Below are 23,280 nucleotides of genomic sequence, written 5' to 3'. Positions count from 1 at the left end.
GAATTAAATAGTAGGTTTTTTAATTTTTAGAAATATTAGATTATTAGAAGCATTTTAGAAATTTTCTACTTTTAATAATTGAGAATACTTAAAAATATTTCAGCATGGACCTATTTTCTAGACTTGTAGCATTAGGAGTTATATGGCTTTAATGAATTAATTTTGCTACTCTTCTCAAAATGGTGCTACTTATTATTTAATGAATGATATATTTTATATACTTTTCATAGTGATAAAATCACTAAAAGTGATAAACAAATAGGTGGTATGTTATTGTTTGTTAAAAGACAGGACTTTCTCTTTGGATGTGCCTAGGAACACTTATGCTAGCTTTACGGTATACAGCACTACATACTCTCCTGTGGAAGAAATGATCACATATAGATTCACATAACTGAAGTTAAATTAAAAACATCTGGTTCCCTAACATCATTGTTTCTTTGTTGAATAATGCTATTTGCCTAGCTCTTAGCTGTGTTGTCAACATTTCTCAATATCTTCTTACTACTCTCATTTTATTTGTGAACATGTTCCACTTGAAATGTAGAGGAAAATGAAACCATTTTCTATTGGTAAAATAATATTGGAAGTAGGGCAGCCCTGGTGGCGCAGCGGTTTAGCACCGCCTTCAACCCAGGGTGTGATCCTGGGGTCCCAGGATTGAGTCCCACGTCAGGCTCCCTGCATGGAGCCTGCTTCTCCCTCTGCCTATGTCTCTGCCTCTCTCTCTCTCTCTCTGTGTGTCTGTCATGAATAAATAAATAAATAAAATCCTTAAAAATATTGGAGGTAAGTTAATAAAAACTAATTTTGCCACATGTTTTTGGAAAACCCACCAAAAAACTAAATAGATATTTCTGAAAAAACAGAGATGGGTTTAATTTTTGTTTACTGTCAAATTATATCAAACATATTTTCAGTGATCTTCTATATGTACTTTTTAGATGGAAATATTCTGTATATTAAACTTTTCTAATTGGTCCATAGTTATTGAAAGGACTTGATTTCAAAAATTCATATAGGTAAATAATAAAAATGAAACTTAAAATAGTTAGAGCAGTTTTCTGCAATTTTCCTGTTTGCATAAAAGAACTTGTCTTTCATTATTATTTCATGAGTTTAAACTATTGTAACTTTTATCACATCTACTATTGTAAACACTTAGAAATATAACTGGATGATTTGTTTTTCAGTCACTTCAAAACCACATTTCTAAATAATCTTAAATACATTATTTAAATATTATTATATCAATATGAATATTGAAATTTACTAATATCCCAATCATGTTATAAATATGAGTAGTGAAATTTACTAATGAGCTAGGTTGATGTTGTGATTTCTATTGTATAGACAGGAATCTATGCTCATAGAAAACTGAAGGGCCTTAAAAAAGAAGATTATATGATTGGGCTATTTTTTCTCCATAATCCTCCTTTTTTGTATTGTTAGTTTTTCACCAGTTTATCTCTGTATGTGATTTTTTATGTGTTTTCAGCATATTTGCTTGATTTTAATTATAATTGCATACTCCAGGCTTAGAGTCACTATTCATACCAATTTACTTACTTATCTCTTAGCTATTTAGTTTTTTTTCCACATAAATTGGTATCTTATGATCTCTTACCTAAATCATTATGGAGTGGACCCTACCCAATTAACCTTGGAAAAATTACACTTCCAAGATTACCATCTGTTCATTATTAAACAACTCTTGGGTTGATCAATAGTCAAGATCCAATTCATACATACTCACTGGTCTCATGTTATCTTTCTGTGCACAAGTCTAATATTCTTCACAACTCATAGCTGTTATGTCTTTTTCCTTTTGTTTATGGAAATAATCAAGACAAACAGGAATTAAAAGTGTAATTTTACCTGTTGATAGATGCCAACTTGAACAGATTTTTTTGGATTATCTGTGGAACTTTCGAGCCTAGTCACTATTCCTTAAAGTGGTATGTGAAGACAATGCCAAGGGAGAGAGGTAGAACAGACTCTCAATTACCTAGAGAAATGAAAAACACCAAAGGTTACATGTATAATTGAGTTCCATAGCTTCATTAGAGCTGCTAGTTTTTATTCATCCCAGGATATTGTAACCATATTTTAATAATTAGCAAAATTTCTTTGTCAATCCATTGATAGAACTCCTAATGTATGAACAAAATGATCAAACATATATGCATGAGAAAAAAAATTATAAGTATAAAATGAAGAAATAGGTTTTTTAAAAAAATAACATTAGATTGCATATCTACCATTATGAGAAGGAAATTTATTGGCATTCACTTGCTGGCACTCAATTTCCTATACTCATTTAGATAATTTACTCTAAAATTCATTTAAAGATATTATCCATTGACAATGGAAACAAAGTTTAAAAGAGAATTATTGGAAATATTATCAGTAACATATATGTCTCACAATTAGATTGATCATGAAAAGGACTAAAAGTATTTTAGGGATCCTCTGATTTAGAATCAAAACTTCCTAATCAGATCTGGGTGACAGACCAATAGGCTAAAATTCCATAATACATCAAATACTTTTATTTCAACGTAATCTTGTGCTGAATATATAGAAGCTAGTACTCAGAGTTTAATTTGTTGAGGTTGGACATTCCTTTGCCTAAATTAAAGTTGACAAAAAGTCAACTCTTTGAAGTAAATAACCAGTTGCCTGCTTCGCGTGCAGGGCCATGTTTCCTAAAGTGTGGAAGGAGAGCAACAGAGCCACCAGGCCAAATGAGATTTGTATGAGAGGATGAGGAAAGCCTATGATCCAGCTGCCAAGTCAGTGAGAAACTGAGGGTGGGGACTAGAATGAAGATTAGTCAGGGAACTATAAAGTCACGAATAAAATCTGAGAAATGGAGAAGGCTGAATTAAAGTTTTTTAAAAAATATTTTATTCATTTATTTTAGAGAGAGAGAGTATGAGCAGGGGGATGGGCAAAGGGAGAAAATCTCAAGCAGACTCTCTGCTGAGTGCAGAGCCTGCCTCGGGGCTCCATCCCAGGACCCTGAGATCCACTGTCAGACATTTAACCAACTGAGCTGCCCAGGTGCCCCTGAAATTAAAGTTTTAACTTCTGCTCGGAATAAAGAGTTTACGTTAAAAGGTCTGGGGTAACAGCGTGAGAAGAAACATCTATTCTGGTCTTACCAGGAGCCGTGGTAACTTCAGAGTTGGCAGCCCCATCTTACTACCAGCCCACTCAAATGCAGAAAACCCTTTTCATATTTTGAAGAAATACATTTCTGTCAGTTTCCTCTGGCAGAGACAGCTGCCCTGAGTTCAGGGCAAAGCCTCAGAGGAAAGCCTGAGGCATTTCTGAAAATTGGGCTCTGACCTTTCAGTCTATGCTTAATTATCATCATGCTTTATGGAGGTCAGCATGGAGGCCACAACAAGAGATCTTGACAAGTCCACATTCTAAATGCTCTCCAACATTTCTACAAACCTTTCAGTGCTTTAACCTAACTGCTAGCCTATTTTCTTACAGAAAGATCAACCCATATCCATGGCTTTTTTCAACAAATTGGCAAAAGATCCAGGAAGCTATAACTTCCTGCTTGGTAGTTATATTAATCTATTTTACATCCTCTTCTCTACATCTATTAAAGTATCCTATTTTAATACATGCTTATGCAAATATATTCATATGATCCATATATTGGTCTTTAGCTTTAAAAATGAAAAGCAGTCCTTTAGAATTGTGTGTTACACTAAAAAAAAACAGGAGATCAACAATCTTTTTTTTTAAAGATTTTTATTTGAGAGAGAGAGAGAGAACACGAATGGGGAATGGGGAGGGGGAGCAGAGGGAGAGGGAGAAGCAGCCTCTCCACTGAGCAAGAAGCCCAACATGGTGCTCAATCCCAGGCCCCAAGATCATGACCTGAGCTGAAGGCAGATGTTTAGAAAACTGAGCCACCCAGGCACCCCGAGATCAACAATTCCTCAGAATATGGGAAGACTTTCATTTAATTTGGGAATGCATCTATTTTGGAGATTGCGTTCTAAAGTCCAAGGAGGCACAAAGTTTATTCGCCCCTACAAAAGCCGTGTTAATTACTATAGCTAGAAGTTGGACTAGGCTCTCAGCTAATTTGGTTTCTTAGCAGTTCACATATACGCCACTTGCTTCATGATGACTTTTACTTATAACAGGTTGCATGAAAAAAAAATGCTTAACTTTTTTCCAAAAATTCAATTAATTATCATAATCCCATGAATGAAGAAGTAGTTTTTTTAGTCACATTTAGAGATATGGGCATAAAGAATCAAAGGTACAAAGTGATTTTTCCAAAGTGCAATGTCCAATAAGTGATTAAATTGGTATCAAGACTAGTATTTTTGTTAGGCGTATTGTTACTGATTCTACTTTGACACAGAACCTCAGAGGCTGCTCTTTCTGCTCACAAATATACTTCTCTTCAGTTTTATTTTCAATGGTGAATTTCCAAATTTAAGTTCTTGCACATTATCCTTGCCTGTCTTGTCAACTGGAATTCAAATATTTGATGTTTGTAATTCTAAACCTCAACTATCCTTCAAAAAGTCTTTAGAAATTCATCATTATTTCAGCTTATTTACATCTACCCTGTCTATAATGTTTTTGAGTATATAGACTACAATATACCATTGTCATTGACAAAAGGGTGGCTTAATAACTACTAAAAACATTTGTCTATTTCAAGTGTTTTTTAAAAAAAAAAATATGTGGTCGGATGTGCTGAAGCCCCAAATCCTGCCTTGCCTTCTAGAGATAATCTGAAAGGAAGACATAGGACAAAGACAATAAAACTATCAGTGATGATCAATGGTTAAACTCTAGTGTTACATTTAAAGTCTTTTTTCATTTAGTTGTACAGAATATCAGAATTTCCTTTATATACTTTGTGAATATTTCTTCAACTACCCAAATCTAAATCAGGATGAATCAATTTTATGAACCCTTATCAATAGTCTATGCCATCCAGAAGTCTACGTTTCAAAATACAGTCCAGAAATAACGTACTCAGCAGTCTAAGTCCCAAATTAAATCAATGGATGTTAGGAGACTATTGACTTCACTATAAATTAATCTAGATAGCCTATAGATAAAGCATGACTTGTTCTTCACATCCTACCTATAAAGTGGCTGTGTTTTCACCTAAAGGAATTACTATGTTCCTTAAAGAATAATGAACTAGTCTTTAAGATTTCTATGTGTTTTTTTCTTATACAAAAAGATAGAGTAGTGTCAAATTAATGTGCAATGTTTAAGTTTACATGACAACTCGCCCAATCCTCCAACAGGAATTAAACTGAACCAACTCTCTTTTCCAACAGGTAATTGAATTAAAATTGGAATCTATTCCAGAGAGGTTCTTTTACTCTTCCAGATGGACCATCTTTTAAATCCTATAGACTGATTTACTTTGACAACTAGACAAGAGACATATCAATAGTGCATGGCCCACAAAATGTCAGTAACACAAAACCTATTTTTAGATGTGAACCACTGCTGTAGTTAAAAGGACTCTGAGAATGCTAATTGATAATAAGTCAAATTAACTAAGGATGTTTTGATAATGGGCAAATTTAAAAAAAATAATATAAGTCAGCACATAATTATTTATAAGGAATTGGAAATGGACATCCCACACCAACCAATTCTTGATTTCTAATACTATGTTTTAAGAATTGTGTAAAAACAGTTGCAGTGGGCAGAGTAGTGGCCCTGAAAAAGATATGTCCATGTCCTAATCCCTAGAACCTGCAATATATCTTATATGGTTGCAGAAACTGAGTGTTCACATTCCCTCAAAATTCATATGTTGATACCCAATCCCCAGCTCTGATGGTATTTGAAGGTAGGACCTTTAGAAGGCAATTAGGTCAGCGGGATGAAGCCCTCATAAATAAGATTAGTGCCCTTATAAATGAGGCCCCAGGGAGCAAGGTTGCTCCCTCTGCCAAGTGAAGACACAGTGAAGAATGGCTGTTTGTGGACCAGGAAAGGGTCCTCACCAGACACTGAATCTGCTGGCACCTTGAACTTAGACTTCCCAGCCTCCACAACTGTAAGAAATGAATTTCTGTTATTTATAAGCCACCTAGTGTATGGTATTTTGTTACAGCAACCCTATCAGACTAAGATAAAAAATTGATACTGGGAGTGGGATGCTGTCATAACAAACACCTAAAAACGTGAAAGTGGCTTTGGAACTGGGTAGTGGGGAGAAGCTGGGCCAATTTTGGGGTGCACGTGAAGAAAGGCTATTACCATAAATGGATTAAGGGTGATTCTAGTGACAGCCAATTAAGAAAAGAGGAGACTGTAAAGAAAGCCCAAGTCTTCTCCAAGAATATCAGAGTTAATCCTGAACAGAATGTTAGTAGAAATATGGGAGGTAAAGGTGATTCTGATGAGGTCTGATGGAAATCAGGCACATGCTATTATTAGACAATGAGGCAAAGGTGACCCTGGCCATAAAGTGGCTAAGAACTGTGTTCATCTTCTAGCTCTACTGTAGAACTTGTGAGTGATGAAATCAGATATTTAGCTGAAGTTATTTCTAAGTGTTGAAGGAGTGGCCTTTTTATAGTAAAATTACTTTTTATAGTAAAATGCCAGAAGAAAGAAATGATTTAAAGGCAGAACTGTTAATCAGAAAAGAAGCAGAATTTAAGATTTGGAGAACTCTCAGCCAATCCATACTGAAGAGAATGAGAAAGTGTGGTCAGAAGAGAACACTAAAAGTGTGGGCAAAACACTTTGATAAAATTAGTCAGCCACCTCAACAGGAACATGAGCTACTGTTGAAGACAAAGAAGAGTCTCCTCAAAAACAATTCAGAAATCATCAGGGCGGCCCTTTCCATCACAGGTCCACAGTGCAGAGTGGTTTCAAAGGTGGGGCTGCCCGAAGGTGGTTTCACGTAAGTGAGACCTTGGGACATGCTGCCCAGTGCTACCTCACATCATGGGCTCTGCTCTCTGCACTCCAGAACTGAGCTCGTTGGCTGCCCCTGGTGCAGTTCTAGACGACACAGGAGGTAAACTTTGGTGGTTTCCATACTCCTCTACCATCTTTGTCAGTGTGCAGAATGCAAGAGCCATGGGAGCATGGCTGCCTCCACCTAGATTCCAGAAGATGCCTGAAAGAGTCGCAGCATCAGGATCCTAGTAAGGAGAGTCATGGATATAGAACGCCATCCTACTGGGGCAGAGCCCAGGCGAAATACTACTACAGGGATAGGGCTATGGCAGGGAGCCCTAGTGAGGGTGATGTACAAAGGAGCCCTAGGCAACGGGCTGTGTGCGGGAACACTGAGATGTTCACTCTGACCTGTGAGAGCGGCAAAAATGAGATCATAGCCCCAGTGGGTCCAGAAGGCAGAGAATCTAGTGAAAAAAAGATTATTCTTGATCCTTAAGATTTAATGTTGTTTGCTCTGAAGATTTAATACTGGGTTTTGGATTTACTTGGAATCCCTTCTTTCTTTTTTCCAATTTTTCCCTTTTGGAATGGGAATATCTATCCTACATCTATCTCGCCATTATATTTTGGAAGATTTCACAGGTTCATAGCTGGAGAAGATTTGCCTCCGGATGATTCATACCTTGAGTCACACCTATATTTGATTTTAATATTTAGATGATACAGTAGACTTTTGAGTCTATGCTATATCCTCCCCAAATTCATCTAACCTAATCCCCAATATGATATTTGGAGATGCGGCCTGTTGGAGGTAATTAGGTTATGAGGATGGAGCCCTCATGAGTGAGATCAATGTCCTCATGAAAGAGGCCCATGAGATTTCTTTCACCCTTTCTGCCATGAGAGGGCACAAAAAGACGGCCATTTATGAATCAGGATGCTGGTTCTCACCAGACACAGAATCTACTGGCACCTTAATCTTGGGCTTCCCAGCCTCCAGAAAGCCACACAGCCTATGGTATTTTGCTACAGCAGCCCCAACAGACTAAGGCTTCTAGCAAAGTATGTGACTGAGTTAAGGATCTTGAAAGAGGAGCTTGATCCTAAACTATCCAGGTGGTCCCTAAAGGCAATCACAGGTAGTTTATAAGAGAGAGGAAAAGACAGACACACACAACCTACAGAATGGGAGAAGATATTTGCAAATGACACATCAGATAAAAGGTTAGTATCCAAGATCTATAAAGAACTTATTAAACTCAACACCAAAGAAACAAACAATCCAATCCTGAAATGGGCAAAAGACATGAACAGAAATCTCACAGAGGAAGACACAGACATGGCCAACACGCACATGAGAAAATGCTCTGCATCACTTGCCATCAGGGAAATACAAATCAAATCCACAATGAGATCCCACCTCACACCAGTGAGAATGGGGAAAATTAACAAGGCAGGAAACCACAAATGTTGGAGAGGATGCGGAGAAAAGGGAACCCTCTTACACTGTTGGTGGGAATGTGAACTGGTGCAGCCACTCTGGAAAACTGTGTGGAGGTTCCTCAAACAGTTAAAAATAGACCTGCCCTACGACCCAGCAATTGCACTGCTGGGGATTTACCCCAAAGATGCAGATGCAGTGAAATGCCAGGACACCTGCCCCCCGATGTCTATAGCAGCAATGTCCACAATAGCCAAACTGTGGAAGGAGCCTCGGTGTCCATCGAAAGATGGTGGATAAAGAAGATGTGGTCTATGTATACAATGGAATATTCCTCAGCCATCAGAAGAGATAAATACTCACCATTTGCTTTAATGTGGATGGAACTGGAAGTTATGATGCTGAGTGAAGTAAGTCAGTCGGAGAAGGACAAACATTATATGGTCTCATTCATTTGGGGAATATAAAAATTAGTGAAAGGAATAAAAGGGAAAGGAGAGAAAATGAGTGAAAATATCAGTGAGGGTGACAAAACATGAGAGATTTCTAACTCTGGGAAACAAACAAGGTGTGGTGGAAGGGGAAGTGGGCGGGGGGCGGTTGGGGTGACTGGGTGACAGGAACTGAGGGGAGCACTTGGCAGGATGAGCACTGGATGTTATGCTATGTTGGCAAACTGAACTCCAATAAAAAAAATTTAAAAACATGAAAAAAAATAAAGACAGACGCACAAAAAAACACAGAGAGGAGGCACAGATATGAAAATGGAAGCCATGCATCCACAAGCCAGTCTTCCACATACACGTGAGAAGCTATTAGTAGCTGGTGACTTTGGAAAAGGGTGATGTGTAATTCATATATTTTTGAAAATGTTTAAATATATAATGAGTGTATCTTAGTTTTCTATTAATCTTTACAAAAATCGCCAAACACAAAACTTTAGTATGCAAAGATATATGTCCTTATATATTAATTTGGTTGTGAGTTGTAGCAGATGGTTCTGTTTGTGTTACATATAGACTGTTCATGTCCTTTTGTTTCTAATGCTTTTTTCCTGTTAGCCAAATTTTAACCATACTACAGTAAAAAGAAATTGGCCTCTGTTTATGGATCTTACCTAGTAGTTCTCATGGTGTGGCTCCTGGTTGAGTAACATACGCATTACATAGTAACTTGTTAGACAACTGAATTCTAGGGCACTAACTCAGATCCGCTGGATGAAAACTTTGTGAGTGAGACCCAGCAAGCTACATTCAGTAAATCCCCCGGGTGATTTTGAATGTTTGAAAATTGCTGGTCAGACTCTTTCTCTAACACACCTGCAAGAGTTGGTTGTAATTATTGTAGTGAACTATCTGTAGTTCTTGAGCCATCATGATGTCCCACCACTGCACAGCACATCTGCTATTTATTCCACTATTTCACCACTATCTTCCTCTATCTGACTAACTCCTGTCTATAATTTAAGGTATAGATAGATATCAGCTCCCTTATCTGTGTCTGACTATAATCCCAATCCTAACTCCCTGTGCATAATATTCCATAATATGTATGTCACATAACATATATATCACAGTTCCTTGGCACCATCCCCTATTCTCCAGGATAAACTCTATCTTATTTGATTTTATTCTCAGAACTTGGTAGGTGTTCAATAAATATCCTCAAAGGTGAAAGAGAGGGGATCCCTGGGTGGCTCAGCGGTTTAGCGCCTGCCTTTGGCCCAGGGCGCGATCCTGGAGTCTCGGGATCGAGTCCCACATCAGGCTCCTGGCATGGAGCCTGCTTCTCCCTCCTCCTGTGTCTCTGCCTCTCTCTCTCTTTCTATGTCTATCATAAATAAATAAATCTTTAAAAAAATAAAAAAAAAAGGTGAAAGAGAAATGAGTGTCTTGGAAATAAGAATTTTTATTGCTTATGAATTAGCATACAGCTGTGCCATACAGAAAAAAAAGAAGTTAAACACCCTTGTGTTTGAAGTCAAAACTCTCTGAATGCAAACCTCTATCCCACTACATTCAAGATGTATTTAATTTCTTAGTTTCCACTACTGTAAAATGAGAATTTTAACAGTGACTATCGAACAAATGTGGTGATCAATTAAACATTCGATAAAGCTCTAGTAATTATTAGAATTATTTATCTAATAGCATTAACAGTATGCAATCTAGTTTGTTTAGATAAGAGGAATCAGCCCAAACTTGTAAATATATTTTCATGTCTAGAGAAAAACTTACCTATTTAGGATTTTAATAGTATTTTACCTATTAGCATGTGTAGTCTTCTTCTCTCTCCTAGAGCCATAAAATACGTATGGCTCTGTAGGTAAGGACGATGGCAATAGATCAGTGTGGTTTTACTCTCTACTCCCTTTCCCTCAACAGGTTTTAAAGCCATAGAATCCTTTCTAGAAACAAAGTCTTACTCAGAATCCTAGTACCCAAACCCGCTACTCTGGTTTACTAGGGGGGAAGAGTGGGTAGTCAGTCATAAAGATCTTCCATCGCTATTATAATTCCCTGACTCCTTCCATGAAATGGTCCCTAAGATTCCTCTTAAGATGTTTAGAATTCCTTGGAGCATAGCTGGAAAGGCATTCCTATTATCTTTCTCACCTTTCATATTCAGTGACATTCTCTGGTCAACCTGGAATAAATGTAATTATAGCTTTCATTTTGCATTTCCATTTCGTCTTCAACAATTTTCTGGTGTTTCTTTCTTTGCTCAATTTGAAAAGAAGGTAGTTAACTGGCATTAGGGAAGGGGTGTTTAAAAAAATTGCTGGATTTTTCTAGGAAGATTACAGGGCCAGAGAATATCTTTCTTACTTTTCTATTAAGAAGCCCATTTTTTAAAAAATCAAGTAAAGAAAAAAATCCATTAAGATCTCCTGATACCAACTATGAGATTCAAAAATACGCTAAAATCCCCTAGAAGTATCTTTAAAATACAATACCACTAGGGGCAGGATAAAGAAATAGTACCAAAGCAAGGTGAATCAACCTTCAGGCCAGAGGCATGAAGTAACAGGGTCTTCCAATTTAAGGAGATAAGCTCCCCTGGTCTACTGATTCCTCTGCCCACCAGGTGGCTGAAAGTCCCTAAGAAACATTGCTCTTTTTAGTATCTTGAACATATCTGTTTCCATCTATGACATACATCTTTGTTACCCAATGTCTTATCAGCATAGTCTGATGATGCTATAAGCCCGGCCCCCTGTCTCCCTTGAGTAATCACGTTTAGAGCATGGGGAAATGAAAGACAACCTAATGCCCAAACTTGGGAAGTGGATGAACGTATTACTGTCATTCAGTTGATAGACTGTTATACATACATTAAATGAGAATTATGAAAATTGTGTAATAACATGGGAAATATTTATGATATAACGTTCAGTGAAAATACGGTGATATGTATGTGTATGATAGTAAAATTCAAAATATCTGACAAAAGAGATGCATTAAAAAAAAAAAAAAAAACACAGACAGGGTGCCTGAGTGGTTCAGTAGGTTAAGCATCTGACTCTTGGTCACAGTTCAGGTTTTGGTCTCAGGGTCGTGAGTCTAAGCCCTCGTTGGGCTCCATGCTGGCCATGGAGCCTACTAAAAAAAATTAATAGGTCATAGTCTTAAGGTGAGGTTTGTAGGAAAAAAAAAAATATATATATATATATTTTTTTAATTTAATTATACTAATTTGAAATAACTATTATTATAATATCTTAATATATAAAATGTTAGCTTAATCTTATACATTTAAGTATTTGCCCTAATTTTGAGGTTTATGTCTGCTTTAAAAAACAGGCTAATTTTAACTCGTCTACAACCAATCCAAATATGATTATAGTAAGTAATACAGTGAAATTACAAGCTATATTTTTAAAGATCTTACCTCCATTTTTGTGTCCTTTTATCTTATTTTATATTGTTTTGTTTTTAGTTATACCTAAGTGAAATTAGGAAGCTTTTCTATAACTTGTAAAGAAGATACCCAGAGATGGTCTCCATGCATTGATTTAGATATAAATTACATTTGCTGATTACCAATTACCCATATAAATAACATTTACTGCTACCTCTTAAGTCACTGATTAAGACACCTGACACTTTGACATGTATTTTTTCTATTCTGTTTAGGAGCTATAGTCTCCATTTTGCAGATAATGAAACTGGAAATTCAATCCTGTTAAGTGTCTGGTTTTGAGTCTATCTGCCGCATTGGTTTCACCCTAGGACCAGGCTCTTATAGACTTAAGGACTGTACACTTCCTACCGTCTTGGTGTTACTCTGCAATCAGGAACTACTGGCAGTGTTCATATCACTGCTCTTCTCCCCCCTGCTATATTTGACCTGTTCCAATCCTTACGTTGCTTATAGTCACTTGCCTAGGTTCAGCTTGCCCATTTCAGCTATGTACTTCCCCCCAGAGACTTCAGTAGACATTCAATTGGTTGATAATTGCCAAAATAGGAAGAGGAAACAATAGCTAGATCCCACAGAAAATTACCATCCAGTGGATTTAGAAAAATAGTATCAGTAGTCAGGATTATAAAATTTAGAAAGGAAGGGCTGTGGAACTCTCAGGAACCTAAAAAGGTTGTCAGATGCTTCTTCTACTATACATTTATGAATGAATTCAATTGACAATTTTATTTTTTATGCATAATTATCTGTCCTGGTCCACCCATCTTTGCCATGCTTCTCTGCAGACAAAATATATTCCCTTCCCACTAACTTAGGACATGCTTTGTCAATGGGATATAAATCAATCATGTTTGGACCATATCTGAGTCACCTTAAAATACATTTGAATGTTTTGACTCTATACCTATAATCCTTACATTTTAATATGAAAACAGGTCCCTAGATCCCTGAAAATGAGAATATGTTTTGAAGGTCACCCAAGAGCCAACTAGAGCTATAATTGACCAAGTAGTATGAATGAATAAAAAATGATGTCTATTGTAAGCCTTAAGATATTAGAGCTGTTTGATAGAACAACAAAATCTGAGGTGGTGTATGTAAAACAAAATCCTAAAATGTGTGGCATTGGCTTCAGGGATGGACAGATGGTCAAGAGGACTCTTAGAAGAAATTAGAAAAATGACAACTTATGTTAGGCAGAGAGGAAATATTTGATAAAACTATTTGTCTGTGATATCTTGGAAGGTGGAAAATGCACACAAAGCAGTTGGGGTTTTGAGACAAGAGATATGGATAAATGATGTTGGTAGAAAGAATAGGTTTTAATTAGCAATATTTAATAAGCACTAGAAGAGGCAATGAGGTCATAAAAGATCTGATCTGCTTGCAAGCAGGGATGAACTGGAAGAAGGGACAGCCCATGTATTAGAGGGACTTGCAGGATTGTAAGACACATTTTCCCCACCTTCAGCCTGATAAAAAGATTCTCAAATGAACACACTGTCACAGTGCAAAAACTAAATCAAAAAGTCACAAAAGCAAGGAAAGACCTAACCAAGGGTATAGCCTTAGTACTTTTTTCTTAAAATCTCTTACAGGGTTAAGTCGAACACCAGCAAATTCTTTCAGTTTAAGAAGCAGTTGGGAACAGGGGTGAAGAAATGAATAGTGCAGTCCCTGGAGGTCTAGTAAACTTAAATTGTCTATAATTAAGTGTATTTAGAGAGGCATATCTCACAAAGAACTGAGAGTGTTCTTATTTACACTAACTAGAATCAAATAATTAAAAAAATATTTTAAGGGTTATATTCTAAAATGTACTGAGCCTGTATGGAAAGGAATAGTGTCTGTTGGACATGTAAAATGACCAAGTGATTAAAATGACTCATATACTCTGTATCTTGCTTTATGCGACATACAGAGATATAACACTGGAAAATTCAAATACATATATCACAATAAATGTCACTAAAGTATTGTCAGCCTTTGAGCAAGTGACATTCACACTGGCTCTTAGTTTCCTTATTTGTAAAAAGACAGCAGGATTAGGCATTCTCTGAGGTCTCTTTCAGCTTCTATTTGATTCTATGACACTAAAATAGTACCATTTTATGGACTTTCTTAGCTTCCGAAATACAAATTTCTTTCCTTCTCTGGAAAAATGCTACTGCCATTCAAAAATAAGTAATGAAGAGATAGACATTATTTGAGCAAGTTTCCCAAGATTCTAAAAACTACGGGCTGAATGAGAAAAGTTCTTTTGAAAGAATCCTCCGAAGGAATTCCATTATGTAAGGGGACTGGGCAACATTCTTAAATGCAAGAGGCTCCTAAACGCCAAGTGTTAGTTCCTGAAATGGGCCGAGAATTTTATTCAGTTTCCATAAAAATTATTACCTAAGATCCTCAGAGGGCCTGGTATACGTTTGAATGGTTTTTCATTATCAAGGTTAAAATAGTGGAGCATGTTTCCATGTTCCCGTAAAATCAGGACAATTTGGCTCAATGTTGTAAATAAATCACATGAAGATATTTTCTTACGAATGAAAGCAGCACCTTGCACATTAAAAGATCTTCAAAGTGTTTTAAAGAACTATGATATTTCAACTCATACACTATATATTTTTAGTTCCCATATTGGCCCAATTTATATATCCTAAAAAATTATAGTCTACAACTACCAAATGGAAATCATGTCATCATATTTTGTTCAGTAAAAATAACATGTTCAATAGAATTTTAAATAGTTGCTAAAGAGATCATTAATAATGCATAAGAATCGACTATTTACAAACACCAAAAGGTATTCCTCTTGTCCAACTTCTATATAAATTATATGACACTGACATCAGTGGGGACCATTAACTGGAGTCATTTCTTACAGGAGATCAATAAAACCTCACTGAAAAAGGAGGCAGGGCCGAAAGTGATTACTTTCATCCTGTTTTATGACATTCTCAAGATTCACTATGAAGATCTTCTCTAAGGAAGCCCCACTGGGAAGCTCCACAGAATTCCCAATCTCAAGCCCTCCTATGTAGCATCTGACGTTGTTGTTATGTGATCTGCACTGCACTCTGATAATGAAGTGGGAGCTGACTGGAACAAAAATGAACCCAAAGTTAAATATAACCTCTATGAGAGCTATAGGAGCCGCTGAAAATAAATCAATTGGTTCGATCCTGCTTGTCACTTCTGGAAGGTCACCAGAAAGAAGCATCATCCTCCAATGCAGAGAAAGGAAAACTGGCTCATTCCCTTTCTCCGCCTTACAGTGCTCGTCAAGACTGCGAATCCCACAGAAGCACAGAAACAAGCAGATGCAGTCCTCTGAGGATAGGTGACACACTTGCCCCCACACCAAGTTAGAAATAACGAAATTATTAGAACCCTTTTTGTCTTTGCACTTGGCATCTGTTTTTCCTTCCTTAGTTTTCTCCTAAAAGCCTGGAGGATTTCCTCTCTCAGGTTTCACAGATACCTGGCCAAGGAAGATATAGATAATTCCAAATAATTTATTCCTAATTTAATTTCTCTACATTGTAATCATTGTATTAGTTTGGTTTCCAGCTCGCCCTCCTCTCCTAGATCCTGGCATCCAGCCATCCTCTCAGGCCAGAGATTGTCCTGCCTGCCTGGGTTCCATTCTGTTCCAGGCGATTTGCTCCTATTTGTTCTGACTTTGCTGGGCCAGGGAAGAGCTCTCACTTCCTTCACATTTCTTCCTGCTTCACCAGAGAGCCCTAAGCTTTTTTCCACTTCTTGTTTGCCAGCCCCACACATGCCAATCTGACTGACAGTAGGACAAGGAGCTGGGGTGGGAGCTGCGAGCTGCAATCATTTTTCATGAGAACTTTACAAACCTGGGAAGGGCAAAAAGGGGATTACCAAAAAAAAAAAAAAAAAAAAAGAGGGGGAGGGGGATTACCTACCTTTTACCACTATTACAAACCTTTTCTTCCTATTCTGCGTGCAGAACAAAAACACAGCCTTCTTTCATCTCATGCTGATTCCTTTACTCATCATTGTTAATGAAGTCTCCGCCTTTCTAAAAGATTTGGCTCCAATAATTTTCACACTTTATTTTCAATTTTTAATATATTGTTTTTTTCTGGTTCTTTCCTCTGGCCCATAAAATGTGTTTATCTCCCAAAGCCTAAAAAGAATAGGAAAGCATGACCTCTCCAGTGTTGTTGTTGTTGTTGTTGTTGTTTTTCCCCATGCCATGGTTACATTTCTCTCATCTTCACTTCAAAACTTCATGAAAGGGCCATCTTTCCTTATAACTCTACTTTCTCACCACCTAATCATAATTCCTTGCTTCGAACTTTTCACTAGCAAGTTTCACTGAGTTAATTTTCTCTTGAAAATGAGCCATGACTTCCTAATCTCCAAAACCACTGTGGCTCATTTCATATGTTCTATGGTTTTTAACAATATTTCATTGTACTTTGTACTAGAGACTTCACTATTTCACTATATCTCCTTCTATAGCTAGTTTTCCTCTTCATGTCCAACATATGTGGGTTCTCATAAAGGGCTATATTGCTGATTCTCTCTTCCCTTTCCTTACTCTCCATTATTATCTACCTCTATTATACAGTTACCATTTTTATACGTAGTGTGTTCCAATTCTCTATCCCTTATAGCATTGCTTTTTCTAAGTTATAATTCTTGGTTTTTTTTTTTTTTTAAGATTTTATCTATTTGACAGAGAGAGAGAAAGAGAGAGGGGGAGAGAGAAAGAGTGCATGAGCAGGGACAGGGGCAAAGGAAGAGGGGGAAGCGGACTCCCCAGTGAGCAGGGAGCCCAACACGGGGCTCCACATCAGTACCCTGGGATCTTGACCTGAGTTGAAGGCAGACACTTAACTAACTGAGCCACCCAGGCGCCCCCTAATTTATAATTATTTCTTACTGCTTCTTACACATTTTCAGAAGGATAGCTCACTGAAATGTAAAATTCCCCTAAGTCTGTTAATGGTGATAACAGTCAGTTCCTATCCTGAACAAGTCCTGTCTTCTGCATACATAATTTTCTTTAATAGCTCTTGAATGCATCTTTCTTTCCATTTCTCTTTTGACCACCATGGTTCACATCCCTGTTCATCTCACATTATCCCCTAATGGACTGTCTCATCTTCAGTATCCTATGCTTGCCTCCCATACCTCTCCACACAGCCAGCCTCCCCGCACCCAGTAGGACTAATCTCCGAACAGTATCTTCAGATTGGGTTACTCTATCACTCAGACTTCAATGGCACTGCAGTCTTAAATTCAAGGCATTGCAAAATTTGACTGTCTTGCTCATTTTTACCATTCTCTGTCTTAAATTGCATAATATTCTATCAGGAAACACCTGTCCCACAGGATGTTTACAGACGTTATATGGATATAAATAATCAAGTAGATTTGAGGAATTCTCTGCTGAATGGTGGATTTATTTCACAGTTTCTCAAAGTCTTCACTATGTTAATATGTATTTCAATTTGCTTTAGTTACAGGACACAAAGCTCCCAGACTGTTTTTAGTGCAGAAAGTGTCCCCCCCCCCGAAATCTACCATCCCTTCATTTGCCAACCCTCCTACATTGTCACATGAAGAAATAACACCCATCCTTCCGCACAAATAAATGATGCCTTTTAAATAAAATCATGAAAGTCCTTCTAATAATTTATGAGAAAGGAATATCTACCTTTTCTAAACGCTCAAATCTATTTGATTATAGCATACCATATTTTATTTTTGAAAATCTCATGTCTATCTCCCATCCTGGACTGTAAGTATCTTGAGACCATGAACCATGAATAAATCATATTTATAATCTCTAGAGTATCTACCACTGTAACCTCAGATTCAGTAAATAACTTCATTCCAGGATATATAAAACTTGACACTATTTTTATAGTGTTCGCCTTTAGAATGAAGAAATTTATGTACTTAGCAATAACATAATAATCTTAACATGGCGTTTGTTGCTCATACAATCCTAAAATAGACATTGGGGCTAGATTCATTGTCTGCAGATAGTGACAAAATTTACTCAATAGATTTAGTTTAAATAGCTAAATTTATTTCAGTAAATGAAGTATACTATTCACACAGCACTAAATGATAGTAGGTAAATTTTGGTCTCACAGAAAACTTTCTAAAAGCCAGTCAAATTCCACTCAAACTACTTAGAATTTCCACTTTCCCCCATGTCCTTTGGGATCAAACATGTAAAATTCATTACCAAGGACCTTGGGGAATAAAGCTGCATCAAGGGATTTGTGGAGTCTCAGGACTATCTGGCTTTAAGCTGGTCCCTCTAAGTGATGGAAATAAATATACCTTTGAATCTAGCCCTATCTTGAGAGGAGTTCAGATTGACTAAGCCATGTTTTTCAGAGACCTTCAAAAAAATTACCTGAATGCCACTAATGCCACCTGTGCCTAGAGCTGACTCTCTCAAAGGAACTGGTAACAGAGATTCCCATCCAAATATGAGAATACCATAGGTTGAATCACTATTTGAAATATTGCATTCATTAATACTTGATCTTAAAAGGGGCTGCAAAATGAGAACCACTCTTCATCCCTCTTCATTCCCCACCATGCTTACACCTTTCTCTAATAAGTATGCATCTCTTGATAAACAGGGAGATTATTACAGCAGCTAATTTGGTTAGGAAAAAATGCTATCAACATTTTTTCTACAATTTTTGACGCAGTTCTATTTTTAAGAAAATGTTTGCAATGAGCTTCTAGATTTAAAGGAGAACAGTGGTTTATACAGAGAATTGTTCTGATACAAGTAAAATGGAGGTTCCAAACTATGCCCAGAGGGCTAGTGAACTGAAGATGACTCTAGGAATCTATTTGCATGCATTGAAAACTTTGTTTCAATGTTATTGTTCTTCTTTTGTCATCCTATATAACTACAGGCTGAGAGAAGAGTGCAGGGAGGCCTGAGGAGAGTTCATGAGAGAGTAAAATAAAACAGTAGACAAGATGGATGACATGGTACCCATTTTGTCCAGTCTGCGAATTCTAAAGAACGGAGAGTTTATGGACAGAGGCTAAAGATACTGTTTTCCTCAAAGACCTTGAAGCTTTGTAGACACTGATGATTTAAGATTCAGAAGATAAAGTTTGGTATAGATTTGTATAGGGAGTATTTTTGCCATTACTGCCTGCATCGCAGCCTCAGGTCCTAGGTAATCAATTACTTTTGGAGCATCAGAAGATCAGGTCTTTCCATAGGCAATATTTTGTTTTTGTTGCTGCTGTTGTTTACACTGACAGCATTAACAATGGTAAGAAACAGTAGTGGACAGTTCATTTGATCCCTTTCTGACTTCATGTGATTCCCAGAAATACATCTGGTGGAAGACTTTTCAGAGGATTCAAGGTCCTGGTAAAAAAGCCAAGCATGAAGAGTCAGAAGAATTAGGATTATTAATATCAAATTGACTACCTATTCAGTTAATATTCAACAAATATCAATTGAAAGCCTACTATGTACCAAGTGCAGTGGCTACACTGCTGAGCCAAATGAATTCCTACCCATGGACGTATAATTCAGTGGAGGAGAGGGGTCAAAAGAAAGTTATAAATATGAACGAGGTAATTACATATTGATATCGTATACAAAGAAAATAAACAGGGTATTATGATAGAAATTCATCATTCAGGGGTGGGGTAAACAAAAAAAAAGATTTTGCAAATAAAGTATCCAGGGAAAGGAAAATGCGGAAGCATTTTTGTTTCACTTACTTCTAAAGAGTAGAAGCTGAAGAAGCTTCTCTCCCTGACTTCCTCTCAATTCAAAACATAATAGCAATCAAGATAATTCATCCTCAGTCTAAGAGAAATAAGACTAGATATAATCCCTATGAAGTTCAAGTTGTCTTTCAAATCTGGTTAATCACTATCTGGAAAACATTTTATTGGAAAATGTCCCTCATTTTCTGTAACACTGAGCTCCAGGGCTCTTGGAAACTCTAAGGATTAGAGCAGCTTTCCACTTACCCCCTACTTAATTCTTTCTTGGCTATGGTCCCAGAGAGACTCAACCTGTTTTCTAATCTTTTGTCTGTTGCCTCTCTGTCCTTTCTAAGTTCTACTCTTGCAACCTGGCTGCAAAGTGGCATAGTTTCCCTAAAGCTTTCTTTTCTTGATGGTCTTAAAGTTAGACAGAAAACTCCCTTCTTTTTCAGGTTATTATGAATCATCACTGTGGAGAAACATATAGGGATAGTAAAAATGATAAACGCGGGTAAGTTCTACAGCTTACAGAGTATTAACTGTGCTGATCTTCAATTACAGATCTTGCCTCTCTCTGAATGATAATTAAAGTGGAGATGAATTTCTATCTTGAGTTCTTATTCTTAGGCCTTAAAAGCCTCTTCCTTTGATCTAATTCTGCCCTTATGACAAAATCAAGATAGAACATTGTGTTTTCATATCTTCTTATTTCCAGTGTTCATTCATTCATCCACTCAGCATTTACTGTTATCTCATTTTATGCCAGACATTAGGAATATAAAGATGACTAACACACAAAATATTGTCTCTGACCTATGAACTAACTCAGTGTAGGAGGTAAATTATGAAGTTGATGATTACAACATATTATGATAAACATCATTAAATAGATAAATTCAGATTTCTATGGAGAAAGACAAGAAAAACCAAGACAACATGGTGATGAGTTAAGGAAATATCTCAACTACTCAAGGGTATTTGAAGTCACAATGACCTGAGTGCACTGAGTCTTGAAATATGAATGAGATCCACTCTTGGGTTGGATTGGGACAAGGTGGGATTGGGAGTGGTAACAGATGTCAAGAAAATACATTAGTTAGTATGTCCTAGAAATAAGAGACAGCATGACATCATGATGATGTTAGAGAAAAATGAGGTGAAAGGGCATATAGTCTATTTATCTTAGAGTTTTGGAATTTACATTCTGTTTTGAGAGCAAGGGAATGATTTAGTTAGTTTGCATTTTAGAAAATAATCCTACAGATAGTATAGAGAAGAATATGTTTGAAGAAATGGTTTAACAAAGTAGCTAAATTCTATTGCAGTAATCTAAAAAAGACACGAGAAAGCAGTAGCCATGGAAACTGGAGGACAAATTTATTAAAAATAACAATAACCATAATAATTTAATGGATATACAATATTTAAAAAGTAAATTATGACATCAAAAACATAAAATATGAGAAGGGAAGTAAAAAGTAGAGTTCTTACATGTAATTGAAATTAAATTTCCATACAAACAAAAATAAAGGAAATTAGGGTGCTATGTTTAAAGCACTTAAAATAGACTTTAAGTCAAAGACTCTAAGCAGAGACAAAGAAAAAGTCATTATATAATGATAAAAGGCTCAATTCATCAAGAGGATATAACAATTTAAATATCTATGAAGACAAAAATGGAGCACCTAACTGTAGTTAGCAAATGCTAACAAATCTGAAAAGAAAAAAAAAAAACAACAACAGTACAATAATATTAGGGGATTTAAATACACAACTTTCAACAATGGATAGAATATCCTCACAGAAAATCAATCAGGAAACACTGGACTTGAAATATACTTTATTCCAATAGACCAAACAGTATATACAGAGCATTCCATCCGATGGCAACAGAATGTACATTCTTCTCAATTGCACACAGAACATTCGCTAGGGTATATCATACATTAGGTCACAAAGGAAATACAAGCAAACTTAGGATTTAAATCATACCAAGTATCTTTTCCACCATAATGGAATTAAACTAGAAATCAATAACTGAAAAAAAAACCTGGAAAATTCACCCATGTACAAATAAACAATATACTCCTGAATAACCAGCCAAAGAAGAAATCAAAATTATCTTGAAACAAAGCAAACGGAAACACACCATGGCAAAACTTATGGGAAGTAACAAAAGTAATTCTACAAGGGAAGTTTACAGTGATAAATCATTATATTAAGAGAAAAGAAATATCTCAAATAAACAAACTAACTTTGAACCTCAAGAAACTATAAAAAAGAACAAAATAAGGCCAAACTTAGCATAAGGTAAGAATTAACAAAGATTAGAGCAGAAATAAGATAAATAAAGACCAGAAAAAATTTGAAAAGATCAGTGAAACTAAGGGCTGGTTTATCTGAAAAGATAAACAAAATTGACAAATCTTCAGCTAGACTAAAAAAAGAATAGTCAAATAAATTAGATCAGAAATGAAAGAGGAAACGTTACCATTGATACCATGGAAATACAAAGGATCATAAGAGACCACTATGAAAAACTATATGCCAACAAATTGGATAACCTAGAAGAAATAGATACATTCAATAGAAACATACAATCTACTAGACTGAAACTCGAGGAAAGAGAAAATCTGAACAGACTAATAACAAGTAAGGTTATTGAATCAGTAATCAAAAACCTCTCAACAAAGAAAAGCCAGGACCAGATTATTTAATATTTAAATGTTCTAACAAATATTTAAAAAATAATTAATGCCAATCCTTCCCAATGCTTCCAAAATATTGAAAAAAAAAAAAGAGGAATACTCTCAAACTTATTCTGAGACCAGCATCACCCTGATACCGAAATAAAATAAGGACACTATAAGAAAACAAAATTAAAGGCCAAATTCCCTGATGAACATAGATGCAGATATTCTCAACAAAACATTAGCAAACAAATTCAACAGCACATTAAAATCATCACACACCATGATCAAGTGAGATTTATCCCTAGAATGCAAAGATAGTTCAATATGCACAGATCAATAAATGTGATATACCACATAAATAGAATGATAGATAAAAATCATATGATCATCTCAATAGATGTAGAAAAAGCATTTAACAAAATTCAACATCTTTGCATGATAAAAACTCTCAAGAAATTAGATATAGAAGGAATGTACTTCAGCATAATAAGGGTCATATATGACAAGCCCAGAGCTAACATCATACTCAACAGGGGAAAC

The 23,280-nt window shown here is 36.3% G+C and overlaps 1 protein-coding gene across 13 annotated transcripts in view; it reads right to left on the bottom strand.

The window, feature by feature from the left end:
• Positions 1–23,280, bottom strand: part of SLC16A7 (solute carrier family 16 member 7) — a 170,354-nt gene that overhangs the window by 74,498 nt on the left and 72,576 nt on the right. For 10 of the 13 annotated variants that reach the window (XM_077913625.1, XM_077913618.1, XM_077913616.1 and 7 more), the window contains one exon: positions 1,879–2,008. The gene's annotated coding sequence lies outside the window, so the exon portion shown is untranslated. Of the gene's footprint in view, positions 1–1,878; positions 2,009–9,491; positions 9,620–11,358; positions 11,454–16,230; positions 16,404–23,280 lie in introns of those variants that run through there. The other 3 variants (XM_077913620.1, XM_077913626.1, XM_077913627.1) reach the window with 3 other exon arrangements.

Source organism: Canis aureus, chromosome 11 (assembly GCF_053574225.1).
Source record: "Canis aureus isolate CA01 chromosome 11, VMU_Caureus_v.1.0, whole genome shotgun sequence".
Classification (NCBI taxonomy): domain Eukaryota; kingdom Metazoa; phylum Chordata; class Mammalia; order Carnivora; family Canidae; genus Canis; species Canis aureus.
Note: the sequence above shows the minus strand (reverse complement) of the source record. Positions and strands in the feature narration are given on the sequence as shown.